The sequence below is a fragment of the Gossypium hirsutum genome, chromosome D07 (genome assembly GCF_007990345.1).
Source record: "Gossypium hirsutum isolate 1008001.06 chromosome D07, Gossypium_hirsutum_v2.1, whole genome shotgun sequence".
In the NCBI taxonomy this organism is placed as follows: Eukaryota; Viridiplantae; Streptophyta; class Magnoliopsida; order Malvales; family Malvaceae; genus Gossypium; species Gossypium hirsutum.
Window position 1 is genome coordinate 24,722,496 of NC_053443.1, and position 18,008 is coordinate 24,740,503.

Here is an 18,008-nt window from a genome sequence, read left to right on the forward strand (position 1 = left end):
AATGTGATATCCGCTCTAGTGGCCGAGAAATTGGTTTAGAAAAGGTGTGAGGCGTATTTAGCCTACGTCAGTGTTTCAGTTTTTAGAGACTCTTCTGTCAGGGATATCAGAATAATGAGGGGATTTTTGGATGTTTTTCCCAAGGAGTTACTGGGTTACCTCCGAATCAATAAGTTGAGTTCGGCATTGAGCTTCTATCGGATACAGCTCCGATGCCCATCCCTTTATACCGTATGGCACCGAAAGAGCTTACAAATCGTGGTTTCATCTGCCTTAATATGTCTCTATGAGGGGCACCTGTTCTGTTTTTAAAGAAAAAAGATGGTACCATGAGGATGTGCATCGACTACCGGCAACTAAATAAGTTGACTGTGAAGAATAAATACCCACTTTCGAGGATCGATGATCTATTTGATAAGTTCTAAGAGGCTTTAGTATTTTGGAAAATAGATCTCCGCTCTAGGTATTATAAACTTAAGGTTAAGGAAGCTGATATTCATAAGACGACATTTAGGACTTGTTATGGGCACTACAAGTTCTTAGTTATGCCTTTTCGTTTGATGAATGCTCTGATTGCATTCATGGATCTAATGAACCAGGTTTTTCAATCGTATCTGGATCAGTTCGTCGTAGTCTTTATCGACGATATTCTGGTGTACTCTAAAACTGAGAATGAGCATGATGAGCATATTAGAGTAGTGCTTCAGATACTCTGAGAGAAATATATTTACGCTAAGTTGAGGAAATGTGAATTGTGGTTCCGAGAGGTAACATTTTTGGGGCACATGGTTTCTGCTGAGGGGATTCGAGTTGATCCTAGAAAGATTGAGGCTGTGCTTGATTGTAAACAGCCTAAGAACATCTCTGAGATTCACAATTTTTTGGGTCTTGTGGGCTATTATCGGAGGTTCGTTGAGGGGTTCTCACTGATTGTAGCTCCTCTGGTTAAGCTTTTGCATAAGATTGTTCCTTTCGTCTGGACTGATGAACAATAATCGAGCTTCGAGAAGCTGAAGTCTGTTCTGACTTAAGCTCCTATTCTGATACAAACTAAATCTGGTAAGGGGTTTGTGGTGTATACTGATGCATTGCACGTTGGTTTGGCACGTGTATTGATGCAAGGTGGTAAGGTTGTGGCTTATGCGTCTTGACAGCTTATGTCACACGAGGGGAATTACCCGAAGCATGATCTCGAGTTCGCTGCCGTGGTGTTTGCGTTAAATATCTGGAGGTACTATCTGTATGGTGAGAGGTGTATCATCGATCACAAGAGCCTCAAGTACCTCCTTACTCAAAAGGAGTTGAATCTTAGGCAACGTCGATGGATTGAGTTGCTCAAGGATTACGGCTGCACGATAGAATATTATCCTAGTAAGGCATATGTGGTGATCAATGCTTTCAGTCGAATAGCAATGTCTGCTTTGAGGGTGATATTCGCTCGTCTCAGTTTGTTTGATGATGTGGTTTGTTAGTCGAGTTACAAGTTAAGCCGACTTTGGTTAAACAGATTTGGGAAAAATAGTTATGGGATGAGTCTCTGGCTCTGCGATTTTGTCAGGTTGAGAGTGACAGTGCATCTGTTTTTGGACTGAATAAGGGTGGAGTTCTGTGTTTCTGAGAACGGGTTTGTGTACCGAATGATTCTGAGCTGAGACAGTCGATTCTGAGTGAAGCGCATAATGTCCCGTACGCTATGCATCACAGTGGTAATAAGATGTATTGGGATCTCCGTAAACTGTATTGATGGCCGAGGTTGAAACGAGAGGTAACAAATTTTGTTGCTTGTTGTGTATCATGCCAACAAGTTAAGACTGAGCACCAGTTGCCTTCAAGTTTACTCCAACCCGTTAAGATTCCTTTATGGAAATGAGAATGTTTGACGATGGACTTCGTTAGTAGGTTGCCTTTAACACCCACTAAGAAGGATTCTGTTTGGGTCATCGTGGATCGATTGACCAAGTTCACCCATTTTATTCCGGTTCGAACAGACTACTCTCTGTAAAAGTTAGCGAATCTCTACTTTTTTGAGATTGTAAGAAAAAACGGGGTTCCAATTTCGATAATCTTTAATAGGGATCCTCGCTTCACTTCTCAGTTCTGGAAGAAACTTCATGAAGCTCTGGGTTCGAGATTGGACTTCAGTACTATGTTTCATCCTCAGACTGATGGTCAATCTGAGAGGGTGATTCAAATACTGGAGTACATGCTTTGGAGCTGTGTGATTGACTTTCGATGTAACAGCTCGATTTTGGGCCTAGTCGGAACAATAGTTTCGGGACCACAAATTAAATGAGGAAAAAGTTATTTTTTATTATATTTTTATGGTCTACAATTTCACAGAATGATTTCCTTCAAAAATTTCGACGTCTGGGCACTCAATTTAGCCAAAGGGACTAAATTGTAAAAAGTGCAAAAGTTGAGTTCTACATGTTAGAAGTGTCCAATTGTTATGAAATTTTAAATTGGAGGTCCTTAAATGGTAATTAGACCATTGGTTACATTGTGGACAAAAATGGACATGAGATAAGTGAAATAGGAAATTTTTAAGTTAGGGGTATTTTGGTAATTTGGTAATTAAAATGTATTAAAAAGACCAAATAGGCAAAAAATCATCATCTTCAAGCCTTGACCGAATTTCACAAGGGGGAAAGCCATTTCTAGGGTTTTGAAGCTTCCAAGCTCTATAGTAAGTGATTCCACGCCCCGTTTTTAATGCTCTTTATGTTTTTGGAGTCTCGGTAACTTGATTTAGCTGATTCTAGCAATAATTTAATCTAGGATTTATATTTGGAAAAATACCCATAGATGAAATGTGTTTATTTTGATGTTTTATGGTAGAATATGAAGCTTGAAATTATGTTAAACAACTTTTGCTAAGCGATTTTAAGTGAAAACGAGTAAAACGACATAATCGGTAAAAATACCTAATGTTCATAAGTAAGTGTTAGAGTGGGATTCGATGTTGCCATAGAAGGGAAAAATGTTCAGCATGTCATAATACATAAGAATAAGGGATGGAGTTTAATTTACGAGCTTTGGGGCAAAATCGTAATTTTGTGAAACTTTAGGGGAAAAAATGTAATTTTTGCCAAAGTGTGATTTTAGGACTAGATTGAATAATGTGAGTGTTAAATAAGTTAAATATGTTATTATAAACCAAGAAAGATGATGAATTAACCTTGAAAGCATGATGGTAAGTTTGTATGTGAATAATACATTATTTTAATTTTATTTAATATATTGTTGAGATATGATTGAATATAGAATAAATATTTGATGTAGACTACAAAATGTGAATAAATTGGAAAATTTGGTAAAATGTTGTGAAGTAAGGTTCCCGATTGAACACTCGAATTTGACCGTGATTCTTTGAATGTAAGGGGTTGCTAAGTGCAAATTCCTCGAATCATTGATCAAAAAGGGGTTGCTATGTGCTCATTCCCCGTATCATTGATTATAAGGTGGTTTCTAAGTGCTGATTCCACCATATCCTTGATTGTGAAAGGGTTTGCTATGTGCTGATTCCCCTTATCATTGATTATAAGGTGGTTGGTAACTGTTGATTCCACTGGGATTCTTTGAACATGAGGTGGTTGCTAAGTGCTGATTCCACCGTGTAACGGTTAATATCCGAAGTGTTCATCGAGGAAATTGGATAAGTGAAAATATATGTGAATCAAATAAGGTTACGTGATGAATATTGGGTTCGATATTTAATCGATCCTTGAGTAAGTTGAAAAGAAGTAATGAAATTATGAAAAAGTAAAATGTGCAACAAAATAATTTTGGACAGTAACAATAATGTGACTTTTAAAAATCACCAAAAATCACCAATTAAGAGATATTTGAATTTTAGAGCAAGCAAAAAAGTTATACATTTTGAGATATTTGAATTTTAGTGAGGAAGGGTCGGATTGATTTTGGAATACCCTGTTCCGAATTTGGAAAATAATTAAAAATTGTAAAAAAATAATTACAAGTTATAATTTATATTATTAGAATCCTTAATGAGTCCATTTTCAAAGGAAACAAACAAAAATATCATCCGAATTCTGTACAATGAGATAATTCATTTTTAGTGAAGAGAGGTCAGAGATGTTGAGTAGTGAAACAGGGGTGGCTTGAAAGAATAAACTGTACTAATTGGAAAAGTTAAAATTTCTAAAAAATTTATGGTAAGAAGACATATGAGTCTATTTTCTGAGAAAATTAACAAATCTTAGTTTGGAGCTTTGTAGCTTCGGATAAAAATGATTTAGTGACTCTGACTCAAATAGACAGCTTTGAATTTAAATATAAGTGAATAGTGAAATTATGTATAATGCTATTTAAGCATGTTTTATACATAAAGGATGTGGAATGGAGAGGAGGAGGAGGAAAATTAATTATATATATGAATGATTTGTGTATAATTGGGTATATGCTCGATTATAATCGATAAACTTTAAAATAGAAATGATGCTTACATTTGCGTATTATTGATCATGATTTAAGCTCATATGGGAAAATAAAGTTTCATAGTATGTGAGTGTGGTATATTTGGTATATGATTTGGTATGATGTAAGGTCATGAATGGTTTATGGATTAACTCATGTTGGTAAGTTTGATATATGAATAAATGTTGAACTCGGTCATACTTATAATGCTTACGCTATATGTTTATTTGACTAACATGTGTAGTGTACACGCTTAAGCTTTGGCCAAGTGGTGGCTGAATTATGCCACGTTAAATTTATAAGTTATGCATTGAAATGGTAAGTGCCTAGATGGGAATATACTTGTGATCATGGAAAGGTTGGTAATGTTTAAATTATGTAAACTTACTTGAAATGATTTATCATGTGGTTAATTCCAAAAAGAATTATGTTTAAATGTACTGGCTTGTGACTATGGTTGAATGATATGTTATTGTTTTGTGTGATATTCGTAGGAAATGGGTGTGGAAAGGAAATGAAATACTAAGTTCATACTTGAAGAATAAAATGACGAAAAAGGAGATGATGAGTTGATTTGATGTTGTTATTTAAGCTTAAGTGATGTTTTCATTGTAATACTAAGAATTTTATAAATGTGTTAATGAATAGTATAATCGATAAATGTTGAGTTAAATGGTGAATACGTATTAGTATTGAACTTAACGATATTGAAGTGTACATGAATTAAATGGAAGTTTCTAGTGATATGGTTTGAATTAAAAGAATTATCGTGGTATTGAAATATATATATTGGATTGAGAAATTGATTTGAATTGTGAACATGAAAGATTGTGAATTGAATAAAATGGAAATGAAGAATTGAATTACATGAGTAAGTATCGGGTCTCGTAGGCCCTATTTGTTATGAATATAATATTTTGAGGATATGTTGTAAAGAATTATAAAAGCATGTTAAAAATTTGAAGAATTTAAATTTGAATGAAATTTTGTAACTCGGTTTAATACGTTTACATGTGTAAGTGTTCTAGTAATGCCTCATACCTTATTCCGGAGTTGAATACGGGTAAGGGGTGTTACATTCGAGGTAGTTGGAAGGATTTTCTACCGTTAGCTGAGTTCGCCTACAATAATAGTTTCTAGTCTAGCATCCATATCACACCTTACGAGGCTCTATATGGTCGTAAGTGTTGTACTCCAGTATGTTGGATTGAGTTGGGTGAATGACGGGTTTTAGGTCTTGAGTTGGTTTTCGAGACTGAAGATAAGGTTAGATTGATTCAGGATCGTCTCAAGGTAGCTTCTAATAGATAAAAGTCTTATATGGATCTGAAAAGGAGGGATATCGAGTACTCTGTGGGTGATTTCGTATTCCTTAAGGTATCTCCGTGAAAGAAAGTTTTGCAGTTTGATCATAAGGGTAAGTTAAGCCCTAGGTTCATTGGACCGTATCGGATTTTGAAGCGTATGAGACCGGTTGCTTATCAGTTAGATCTACCTCCACAGTTAGACCATATCCATGATGTGTTTTATGTCTCGATGTTGATTTGGTATCGATCTGATCCATTTCATGTTGTTTCTGTTGAGGAGATCGAGGTGAGACCAGATTTGACCTATGAGGAGGAGCCGGTTCAGATTTTGGATCGAGATGTTAAAGTTCTGAGGAGGAAATCCATTCCGTTAGTTAAGGTTCTGTGGTAGAATCATGGCATTGAGGAGGCCACGTGGGAACCTGAGGACTCAATGCGTCAGTAGTATCCTCATCTGTTCGGATCAGGTAAATTTTAAGGCCAAAATTTCTTTTAGGGGGTAGAGTTATAACGCCTTAAATAATTTATTTCTGTTTCTGTAAATCTTGACATAAATATGTATCTGCTTCAATGGTTAAGTGTTTTGGGTGTGTGTGTGAGGTCTTGGGTTCAAGTCTCACTTTTGGCAGATTCTGTTATTTTTTTATCCTAGCCTTATCCCTACTGGGTAGGCTTATATTATATTGTTTGTAAACTCATATCAGAATGAACTTGCTAGTTCGAGTGGTAAGGAGTTAGCTTGTTGAAGGTCTTGTGTTTGAATTCTCGTGCGAGCGTGGATGTTAATTTTTGTCTCGGTTGTCTGAGAGAGTTTGGATGGGTTTGGACGTCTGTGCAAGTGGATGAGAGAGTAGTTGGGATTGGGTTAGTAGGAGATCCTGCCTAAATTTGAGGGATAAGGGATATTTTTTTATTTTATTTTATTTTTTTTCAAAATTTGTTTCTGTCTTTAAAAAAAACTAACTTCAGTTTGTTCTCCCCTTTTCTCTGCATTTTCATTTTTCCTTCTTTTTGCTGCCTTCTCCTTTTCCATTCAAAAACTGTCATCAATCTCTGTGTTTTGGTTTTGTTATCCCTGCTTGGATTGTGGTTGGTAAGTGTTCTTGAAGCTTTGTGTGATTGTAGGTTGTTTTTGGTTGCATTAATGTTGTGTATTCTGGTGTTAGGTGCTAATCAAAGGGATCAGAATTCATCGTCTATCGTGTAGAGTGTTAGGGCTGTTGTAACTGTTCTGGTAAGTGGTCGAACTTTTTGTTTGTGTACTTCATTCAAGTATGTCAATTGGGGCTCTGATAATTGGTGTTACGGTACTTAGAATTAATCGTTGGAATGTTATTTTTAGGTTCTAGTGGGCTCGAGATCGTAATAGCATCAAAATCGAACCAAGTGTGTACCTAAAACATGAGAAAACAAGGTTCAACGAAATTTGAAAATTGTGTTTGTCGATGCCACATGGGTGTCTGCCCGACTATGTGGCTGGCCATTTACGACACACGACCGTGTAACTGTTGAGGTTGAGGCCGTGTGTGAGACAGAGCCGTGTGGGCCACATGGGCTAGGTCTGATTGGGTGTGTGGGCCACACGGGCGTGTGGACTTTGGGCTAGGTCATATAGGTCGCACGGGCAAGGCCAATTTGGGTGTGTGGGCTCACATGGGCATGTGGGCCCAAAATTCTAAAATTTCACTATGGTCGCACAGATCATTCCGATTGACTGTAGGCCTACCATAGGGTCAGTAAGGGCTAACTAAACACATTGTATCCAATCTGTTAATCTGATAGTCTGATCTGAGTAGGAAATTGATATGCATGTCTGACTGTTTTGCGTAAGTACGTATAATATCTGTATACGAGCATGTTAATCATGTGACTCTGTATCTGTTATCTATTATCTGCATGCTGTATCTGTATTTGGGGTGGGATTTGTATATGTGGAGGAAGTAATCTGTATAGCGACCTTTCGCCTAATTTCTAACAGCTTGACTGCACATTATTTTGTTATGTCTCGCATCGACACTATATGGTGTGTAGGGATGGGCAGGTGTTTTTAACCCCACATGGTGTGATAGGATGGACGAAGATGGTGTGTAGAGGATGGGGGTAGGATTCTGCATATCTGTTTGGATTATCTGATTCTTATATCTATATCTGTTAAGGACTTAGGTCCGTATTTGTATTTGTTCTGCATATAAGAATGCTGTACACATTTGCATGTCTATGTCTGTTGGTTACACACTGAGTTTATGAAAACCCACATTTGTTTGTCTGTTCTATACAGATAACCCTCGGACATAGGCGGGTTAGTGCGACGGAGGCTCAGCGGTGACCACTAGTTAAAACTGCCTTTGAGTTTTCTGTATTTTTAAAATTCTGGATTTATTTGAGAGTTTATGGTTTTAACTGTTGGTTTTAACTGTTGGTTTTGGTTTTGATTGTTTTCTATCTTGCATTGTATGTCAAAACGACTTAAGAAAACGAAGGTTTTACGCAAACAAATGTTTTTCTGGAAACACAAACTCAGTTTCTAAAAGATAATAACTTTTAAAATTTCTGCTGCAAAATTATGTTTTGGCGAATGAATAAACTCACGACGGTTTCAGTAATAAACAAGTAAATAAATATGTTTTGTAAAATTTGGACACTTTATAACAAGTAACTTTATAAGGTTTTTGTCGAAATAAAAATAGTTTCAAAACCCTTCTTCGTTAAAAGTTCTCCATCAAAGGTTTCACCATCAGAAGAGGCGACCAAAGGAAAAAAAAATTCTAAGTTTAAAGATGATATTGAAGTCAAGTTTAACAACTTTGCAAGAAGGTCATTACACCATGTGTCCTACACTATTAAATGAAGAAAACCGCTCTAATTTGAAAGTGAAAATGAAATTCTTTATCCAAGCATTTGATTATGGTGCTTGGAAGATTATCTCAAGAGGTTTGTTGGAGACACCCAAGGAGGAAGAAAGATGGGATGCAAATGACAAGGCAAAGACTCAATCCAACTCGAAGGCTATGCATACACTCTTTCGTGCTATGAGCGAAGAAGACTTCAACAAAGTTTCCTCATATGAAAGTGCCAAGAAAATATGAAATAGACTAGAGAAAATATATGGAGATAAGAATGAAAAAGAAGATATGAAGAAGCCTTGTGAGAAAGATTACTCAACTAATGGCAATAAAATCGAAGATGAGCAATCAAGTGAAAAACACCCCACAAATCCAAAGGTGATTTGTCTTATGGCTGTTGAAGAGCAAAAATTATCTTCTAGTTCATATTATTTAAATTCATATTCTTTTGGTGAGCTACAAGATGCTTTCAATGAGTTAGTATTGGAATTTGACACTATGAATTCCAAATGTAAAAAAAAAAAAATCAAAATTTAAAATTGAGAATGATTTTCTTTTGATGAGCTACAAGATGCTTTCAATGAGTTAGTATTGGAAATTGACACCACAAATTCCAAATGCAAAAAAAAAAATCAAAATTTAAATTTGAGAATGATTTCTTTTTGAAAAAGAAAATTCATTTGAAAAGCCAAAATGAAAAATTGAAAATGAATTTTGAGGCGTCCCAGAAGAAAGTTGAATTTTTTGAAAAAGAAAACTTTGAGTTGAAAATGAAATTTGAGAGCTTGAAAAGGAAAACTGAAATCATTTTTGAAAACTCTTTCAAATATGGCATAGTGTTAACATTGTCATTTTCATGGACATACTATACATACTTGTCCAATAAAGAAAATGATTCAATGTAAACTTAGACAAGTATGAGTTCCTAAGGGAACAAGAGACCTTGTGACTAATGTTCAAGGACCCAAAGTAATTTGGGTACCAAAATTCAAGTGAGTGTCTCTTGTAGGTGAATTGGAGCAATGACGATGTAACACCCCTCACTTGGTCTGGTTGTCAGACCCGAGTAATAGGATGCTACAACAACTATGGAAACTTATACACATGCAAACACAGTTTTAACTAAGAGCAATGACTACTACAATTAACATTTAAATAAAAGATGAGTTCATGACTAATTAAACATTTAAATAAACAATAGAAATGGATTTATCTGTAAATAAGGTCCATTTTGAAAATTTTCAAAATCCAATGTGAGTATCGATACTTTTACCCAGAATGCAAAAAAAAATCACAAGTTGGAAACGTTTTTCATGCTTAAAATAACATATTCATACTTCATTATCTCACAAGTTTAGACTATATACTCACATCCATTTACACACAACATATATCATATATATTTCAAATAATGATAATTTGGTTGCCTGAGAGTATGAAACTGTAACACCCCAAACCCGGCCCAGTTGTTATGACCGAATTTGGAAAGCTACATTGGCCACCGGAATGGCACAAAGAAACTTTTCTTGATTTCAAACGTACTTTTTTTAAAATCAATTACGTAGTTTGTTCAAAACTAGTAAAATCGAATGTTCAGCTTTATTTTCAATCTCATTTCAAAAACTATTTCTCCACAAAAAGGACCGAAGTAAACTTTTGGAATTTAAAAAAAAATTAAAACTATTGGGTTATCAATTCAAAACAAATAAAATAAAATGTTTTTATTAATTTCATAAAAACTGTACAAATTTCAGGAATCAAAATAAATAATATCTAAATTGTAAACATTCAATCATTTATTCAAAATTATTTTGGACTTTCAATCATACTTCTAAACCATTTGTCTTTTTATTAAAAATTGGAGAACTTGGTTATTCATCATTATTTCGGAAATAAAAACATATTAACTTCATAAATCGAATGCCTTAGAAAAATCATTTGTAAGCATTAATAATTTTGAAAACTAATTCTAATTTTATTAAAAACTAGTTTTTCAGAAATGCAATGGAAAAATGTGTTATTGACAAATTCTATTTTAAAAATTGAGTTTCAAGCGAAATCTTATCAAATACTAATTTATACAGTTTTTTTAAAAACTTAATGTCATGCAAGCAATTTATGCAAATCAGAATGAAAAATCCTCAAAATAAAGTCTCATGCCACAGTCCATACTCAAACGTATTAGAAAATCAAAATATCAAAATAAAATTTAATTACTTTAATTTAAAAAGACTTCCGAGTAACTCCTCCAAATGCCATCATCTAATCCTAACCTCAGGGTTATCTAAAATCAGAAAACTAAAGGGGGTGAGCTATAAAGCTTAGTGTGAGATTAACATAAACACAATCACATACATATAAACATATACATTATGCAATCAGAATAATCATATCAATTTCATATAACTAAATATTTCACTTTTATACTATGCATGATCATGTCAATGTACATTTTGTAAAACGATACAGATTTTGTAACGCCCCAAAATTTTAATTTTGAGTATTGTGAATTTGTGACACAAATATCTATCAGCTTTAATGGTTATGTGTTCTAGGAGTGTTTGGGAGGTCCCAAGTTCAAGCCATGCCTTTAGCAAAATTTTTTGGATTTTTCTGAGTAAAGCCTTAACTTTGTCCAATAGGCTTTTATTTAATTGTTTGTAAATATAAAATATAATAGGCTTGTTGGTTTGGTGGTTAAGCAGAGTGTTAGTGTGTTGGAAGGTGGGGGTTTGAATCTCTGCGTGGGCAAGGGAGAGTTATTTTTGCTCGGCTTGGTGACTGAGAGTTTAAGTTATAATTGATAACTGAATAGTGGGTGGTTGAGATAATGGGGGTAGTGAGATTAAGCGAATTAGTTTCCCCAAAAGTCCTCTTTGTAACCGATGTCTAACTCCATCCTTTGCCAGTTTTTTCCTATGATTTTCTTTCCTCCATCTTTTGTCTCTATAGCCGAATTTTCTTCTCTTTCCCTACTCTTTTTGTTTTCTTTATTTTTGCAAATCGTCTCTTTGGGTACAACCATCGATTTCATTTGTTTCGGTAAGTTGGGTAAGCGTGTTTTAGTTTTGGTATCCTTGAATCGGTAATTAATGGAATTATTTCATGTTTAGGAGACCCTTAGGCGACTGTGGATTCCAATCGGTGCCGAGGAAGTTCAATTTCGTTATTGTGCGTTCAAGGTATGAGTTGTCAGAAATATTTGGGGATGGTCTGTTCTTAATAATTCAGTTTGGTATCGGTTTAAGTCATTGAAATTGGTTTTTGGATGGTTGAAAATAGGTTTTGGAGTGCTCGGGGATCGTTTTAGCTTCAATTGAAACCAGGTGTGTACCCAAAACGCAAAAAAAAAAGGGATTCGACTAAAAGCTGAAATTACTTGCTATTCGGATAGCAGCAGTAGGCTAACTTTGAAAAATCATCATAAATTGTGGAAATCCAATTAGAGGATGAAAAAAATATGAAATTAAAGCTTATTGATTCTAGTTTCTCATAAAAGAAACGGTGTAAGTAATGGAATTGTAAATCGTGAGATATAATAAACTTTGTAAGACAGGGTCTGAATGAATTCGGGTTCCCCTGTTCTGACTTTGGAAAATTATCAAAAATTGCAGAAAAATAATTAGAGGTTAAAATTTACAATTTTAAATTATTAATGAGTCTATTTTCAATAGAAACAAATATAAACATCATCCAAATTTTTTACTAAGAGATGATTAATTTTTAGCAAAGAAGGGTCGAAGCTGTCAGATAGCAGAATAGGGGTAAGTTTGAATATTTTACTGTACTTATTGGCTAAACAAAAAAATTCTAAAAATTTTATGGTAGAAATTTATTTGAGTCTAGTTTCAAAAACATTAAGCATATCTTAATTCAAAATTATGTAGCTCAAGATATAAATAATTTAGTAACAATGACTCAAGTAGATAGCTTTGAAGGAACATATACGTAAATATTGAACACATATATGAATAATTAACTAGCACGAGTTACATTAAAAATGGATCATGTGGCCAAGGCCAATTTGGGCCGAGTGGGCCGCATGGGCGTGTGAGCCCATTTTTCTGAAAAGTTCTGTAAGGTTGCACGGGTTGCCCAAGTCGACTATGAACCTATTGTAGGATCGGTAAGCTTTACTTAAACCCCTATATGTGTGGTCTATCTGTCTGACTTCTATACCGATCATGACTTATGATATCTGAATGTATGTATTATTAATTGCAGAATGGCATGACATATTTTGTATGTTGCATTGCATCGGGGTGGGTTGATGATATTTGGAGGAAGTGTCTGAAAGGCTATTAAGCCTGTTATCTGGCAGCTCAGCTGCAACCTTCTGATTATGTGCCGCATTTCGGTACAGCATGGTGTGTAGGGATGGGTGGGTTGATTTAATCCCCACATGGTGTGTAGGGTTGGACGGAGATAGTGTGTAGAGGCTGGTGCGTAGGATTCTGATTTGCTGTATCTGCATTTTGTATCTGATATGGGCCAAGACCCTAATGTATCTCTAAGACTGTATTTGAATGGGCTAAGGCCCAAACTGATTCTGTGATGGGCTAAGGCCCTATTGCATATTTGATACTGATACTGTGATGGGTTAAGGCCCTACTGCATATTTGATACTGATACTGTGATGGGTTAAGGCCCTACTGCATATTTGATACTGATCCTGTGATGGGCTAAAGCCCTACTGCATATTTGATACTGATACTGTGATGGGCTAAGGCCCAACTGCATATTTGATACTGTACTGAGATGGGCTAAGGCTCAAACTGTTACTGATACTGAAAAAGGGCTTAGGCCTAGGACTGCTTTAACTGTGCACTGTGATTTGCTATTGTTTGTTTTCTGTGGGATTACACACTGAGTTTTCGTAAAATCACCCCTTTTGTTTAAATGTGCACAGGTAATCCCCAGATCTAGACGGATTAGTGTGGCGGAGGACTCGGCGGTGACCACGATTTTTGGACTTTTATGGTTTTTAACCCATATTTACGATAATTGGTTTTACTTCTATTCTATTTTTATTGGCTAAGTTTTTGGGTTGTAATTGGACTTTCGGACTTTGGTTTTGGGTTTTAATTATCTTTACCTTATGGATTACAACTGCTAGTAGTAGGAAACCTCGGTTTTCAAAAGAAACAAATGTTTTTCCTATACGCACGATTGTTTAATCTACTTTAAAAGCTTCCGCAAATGAATAACGTTTTGAAACTATCGATTAAATGAGCAACACAATTTTGAAACTAATAAGATATTAAGATAAGGAATTCAATGGAAATGGTTTTAACGCGATGATACGATTTTCAAGCACCTTATCGTGTGACATCGCTAGATCCAACCATAACGCCTGGGCCGGGTTTAGGGTGTTACAAATTTTATGAAAATAATCCTACCTATCTCTGCTACACACGAAAATCGAGTTTCTCAAAACTCGTCCATCCAACACACCAAATTGTGAACAGTGTCACCAAAATCGCAAATAAATTGCCAATAATCAATATCGTGGACAAGCCACCCAAATCGTAAATATACTCCCACATAATAAAAATTGTGAACAATGTCACATTAATGTAGATAAATTGCCACATATTTCCACGTTTCACATATCCCACCTCATGTAAGTGATATGACCAAAATCACTCAAATCATATATGCATGTTGAACATGAAAATCTCATATGTACACATGGTATGAAAATTTCACAATTTATTTTCATGCGAACATTACGTATGTCATATAATCACATAACATGAGAATGAGATGTACATATTTTTCAAATCAATAATAAGCATTAATATCACACAACATACTTTTCACAACATATACAATTTGGGAAATACTTACTTGAAAAAATCCATATCGTTGGTTTATCTCTCTTTATGGATACATAAAGTATCATTATCAATAACATTATTTAAATAACAACATTTTTATTAATATAAAACAAAGACTTAATTTAGTTTAGTGTTAAAACCCACACTTGATCGTCGATCTGATGTGTAACAACTCTCTAAGGATGTCCACACTTGGATCTAACAATTAGATTACCTATTCACAATAAATAGCGACCTTACGTTAATTACGATCGTTATTAAGGTTGATATGATAGTTAGTATCGATTTCCATTAATACTTACCCTAAAAAAATACTCGGATTAGTGATTTAGTTCCCAACATTAATGGTCTCTCGAGTCAATCGACCCTTCAACAAACATAACATACGAGACATTAATAAATGAGAAAACAATTCACTATGACCTTCTTAAAAGAAAATATTCGATCAAGAGAAAAGTAGGGAGATTTCTAATCAACCCTTACACTTACACTAACTTCGTTGTAACGGGAGGATCGATGGATCGTTTTGATCATGAATAGGAGGGGAAACAATGATCTAAAAAGGATAATTATTTGAAAGTAAGTTCATGAAAATAAAGTTTAGGATTAAGAATTAAATACAATAAATAGTGCAAAATTTTTTATTAATAAAAAGAATAACAAAGGTTGAAAAATGAAGAAGAAATGAAGAAGAATCTCAACTGTTGGTGATGGTGTCATGACGACGACGGGAACGACGACGGTCTGAAGATAGAGGCAACGGTTCGATGGGGGAGAAGAAAAGAATATATGATTTCAGTCACTCACTTAAAAGAGGAGAAATGAGAAGAGAAAAAAGAAAAGAAAAGAGAGCGAGGATGCGCAGTGGTTGTCACGGTGGATGAGGGTAGTGGTAGAGAAAATGGAGGAGAAGAGTAATGACAAGGTGAAGGTCTAATGGTGACAATGGTGGTTTGAGTCAAATGAGTGGTGGAGGAGAGGAGGAAAAAATAATATAAACGCTGGTTTAAGGTGGTGTAAAAGGGAAGGAGAGAAAAGAGATATGCAAATAAGGGGTGGCAAAAAAATAGGAAAATAATGAAAAGATGGAAAGATGAAACAAATGGGTGTTCTTCATTTTGTCTAGGTTCAATGGATCATCACACAAGGTAAATGTGAAGAGAATGGTATGTTGAGGGGACAAAGGAGCAAAAAGGGGACAATGGGAGTGTAAAGGAGGCTATTGAGGGAATGTTGACCATGTAAATAAGGGAAGAATCTTCCCAAGTATGGCAACTATGGGTTGGACTACAAGGGCATTTAGCACATGGAAAAATTCAAAAAAAATTTAATTAAAAAGGTGGTGATGAATAGACTTAAACCTAGGACTCTTAGGAAACATATTGAACACTTAACCACTTGGCCACTTTCTTCCTTGTGATCATTTTAACAAGAAAATAATTAAAACATGGGATGATCTTTGCTAAGGGTTTGAGACAATTTTGCACCAAATAGAAATTAATGAGAAGGAAGGGATTCAAACACAGGTCATCAATGACAGCTCCACCACCACTCAATCACTATAATTAATACCTATTTATTATCAAATATGCTAAGGTTATCTAAAAAGAAAATTCAGGCGTAACCACTTTCGGTTCATTAACCAAATTTCTACTAATCTGGTTTTTGGGATGTGATAGAAACATAAAAAGTGGACTTTATCACCACACGCTGGATAAAAGGATTTCCATCTCATAAGTGTAGCATAAAGCTAAACACTCTCCAATACACCAACATGTCCCGATGAATGGAGCCTAGCTCGACCTTCTCTTATCTCTCTAATCTGTCCCAGGGCCTCAATGCCCAAATCACAAATACAAATGTGAGTACTCACAATCTTATGGCATGCCAACTATATCCAACGGTTTCAAGAGATCACAAGGCCAAAATATTCGCAAATACACACATTTAATTAATTTTCTAATGCACATAATCTCTGTTCATCATCATCAATTCACATCACAAATTTGTACACAATGCATTCTTATTGAATTCACATTTAATTGCACTTTAAGTGCCACAACTATACTCATTGAGCCACCACATATCCAACCACATATGTGTGCATTAAAATCAGATTATCTCATACCACATACAAGTATTCACTTATATTACCTGTCATGTTAGCATCACATTCCACAACTTGACATTCATTAAGCGTAATTTCACAACGAGGTGAAAGGTATAAGAAAGACTTACACTTGGAGCTTAGGATAGAGGTTTAGACTATTCCTAAATTCCCAATTAACACTATGAATCGTGCATACCAGTAGCGACTCCAGACAGTCACCGATCATGCTTCTGCTTATTAACCGAAAGCTCAAACAAAATTTTCCCTGCCTTTAGACTTACTCGTAGTGGCTCCCGATTGACGCGACACTTTACACACATAAAAAATTTCCAAACTCATAAAAAATATCCTTGATCATAACCAAAAAATAAGGAAAACACAATTCAAGCCTTTCCTTTCTCACTACCGAAAACTAACTAGTTTTGTCAAAATTGAAGTTTCAACCTTCTAATCTCATTTCTAATCTTTATATTCGATTTCAAACATCCTAAATATCATTTAATTTCATATCTTAACCATTAATTTCACCTAAATCCGTGATTCTAAAATTTCTGGAAAATTCAAGCTTTCAAGAACATGTTAAAGGGGAAAATGTTTGATTCTTAAAAAACCGGTTATGAACTATCAAATTTAATTTAAATACCTTCTAATTAAGTTATAATTAATCAAAAATAAGTTTAACAAATGGGTTTACTCAAGATTATGAGATTTTCCATTTTTGAATCCAAGCTTACTTTAAAAACATCAAAACCAAAAATAATCGTTTAAAATTTGATTTGAATTAACCACACTCTTCATTTAATCCTAAAAATTCAGAATATTACCTTATTTTGATGAAAACTATGATCAAAAACTCTAATTCTGGATTTGAACTCAAGAAGAACAATGATGAATTTGGGGAAGAAAACACGAATTTTGTTTGAATTTGGGGGTTATTTTGGTGTTTGGAAGGTTAATAAATCTGAACTAATGAATTAATTTTGAAGAAACTCTCTGATTTTAGGTTTTGAGAAGTTTTTTTAATGATTTGAGTGTTGAAAAAAGGGGAAGACGGTAGCTGTTCTCCTTGTAGGAGACTAATTTAAAAAATTGGGCAATTTGCCCTTCCAGTCACTCCTTACTTCTTCTCTTTCTCAATAAGGTCCTAATTCAATTAAAAAAAATATTTTTTTCAAATTAGACCTCAAAATTAAATTTTGTTTTAAGCTAGTTAATAAAATAAAAACCCGATTATGTTACTCTAATACTTTAATTACTCATTTACGACCCTAATTTACAATATCTAACACAAACCTTCAATTTAAAAACTCGATTCTACTAACCTGATTTTCGGGATGTGACAAAGGAAAAAATAAAAAAGTATTTAAATGCTCTTATCACACAAAAATGAAGGATGGGTAACCTCTAAGGCAATACTTCATTGAAAATTATTAAATTGGTTGCCTATTGATGTTTTTTTTCTTCTAAGCAT

The 18,008-nt window shown here is 34.6% G+C and overlaps 1 long non-coding RNA gene across 1 annotated transcript; it reads right to left on the reverse strand.

Moving 5' to 3' along the window:
- Window positions 1-16,511: 16,511 nt before the first annotated feature.
- On the reverse strand, window positions 16,512-17,625 carry LOC121219117 (uncharacterized). Its single transcript, XR_005915839.1, has 2 exons — window positions 17,362-17,625; window positions 16,512-16,845 (listed from the first exon to the last, which is right to left on the reverse strand). It is a non-coding gene; the product is annotated as an uncharacterized lncRNA (long non-coding RNA).
- Window positions 17,626-18,008: the final 383 nt, after the last annotated feature.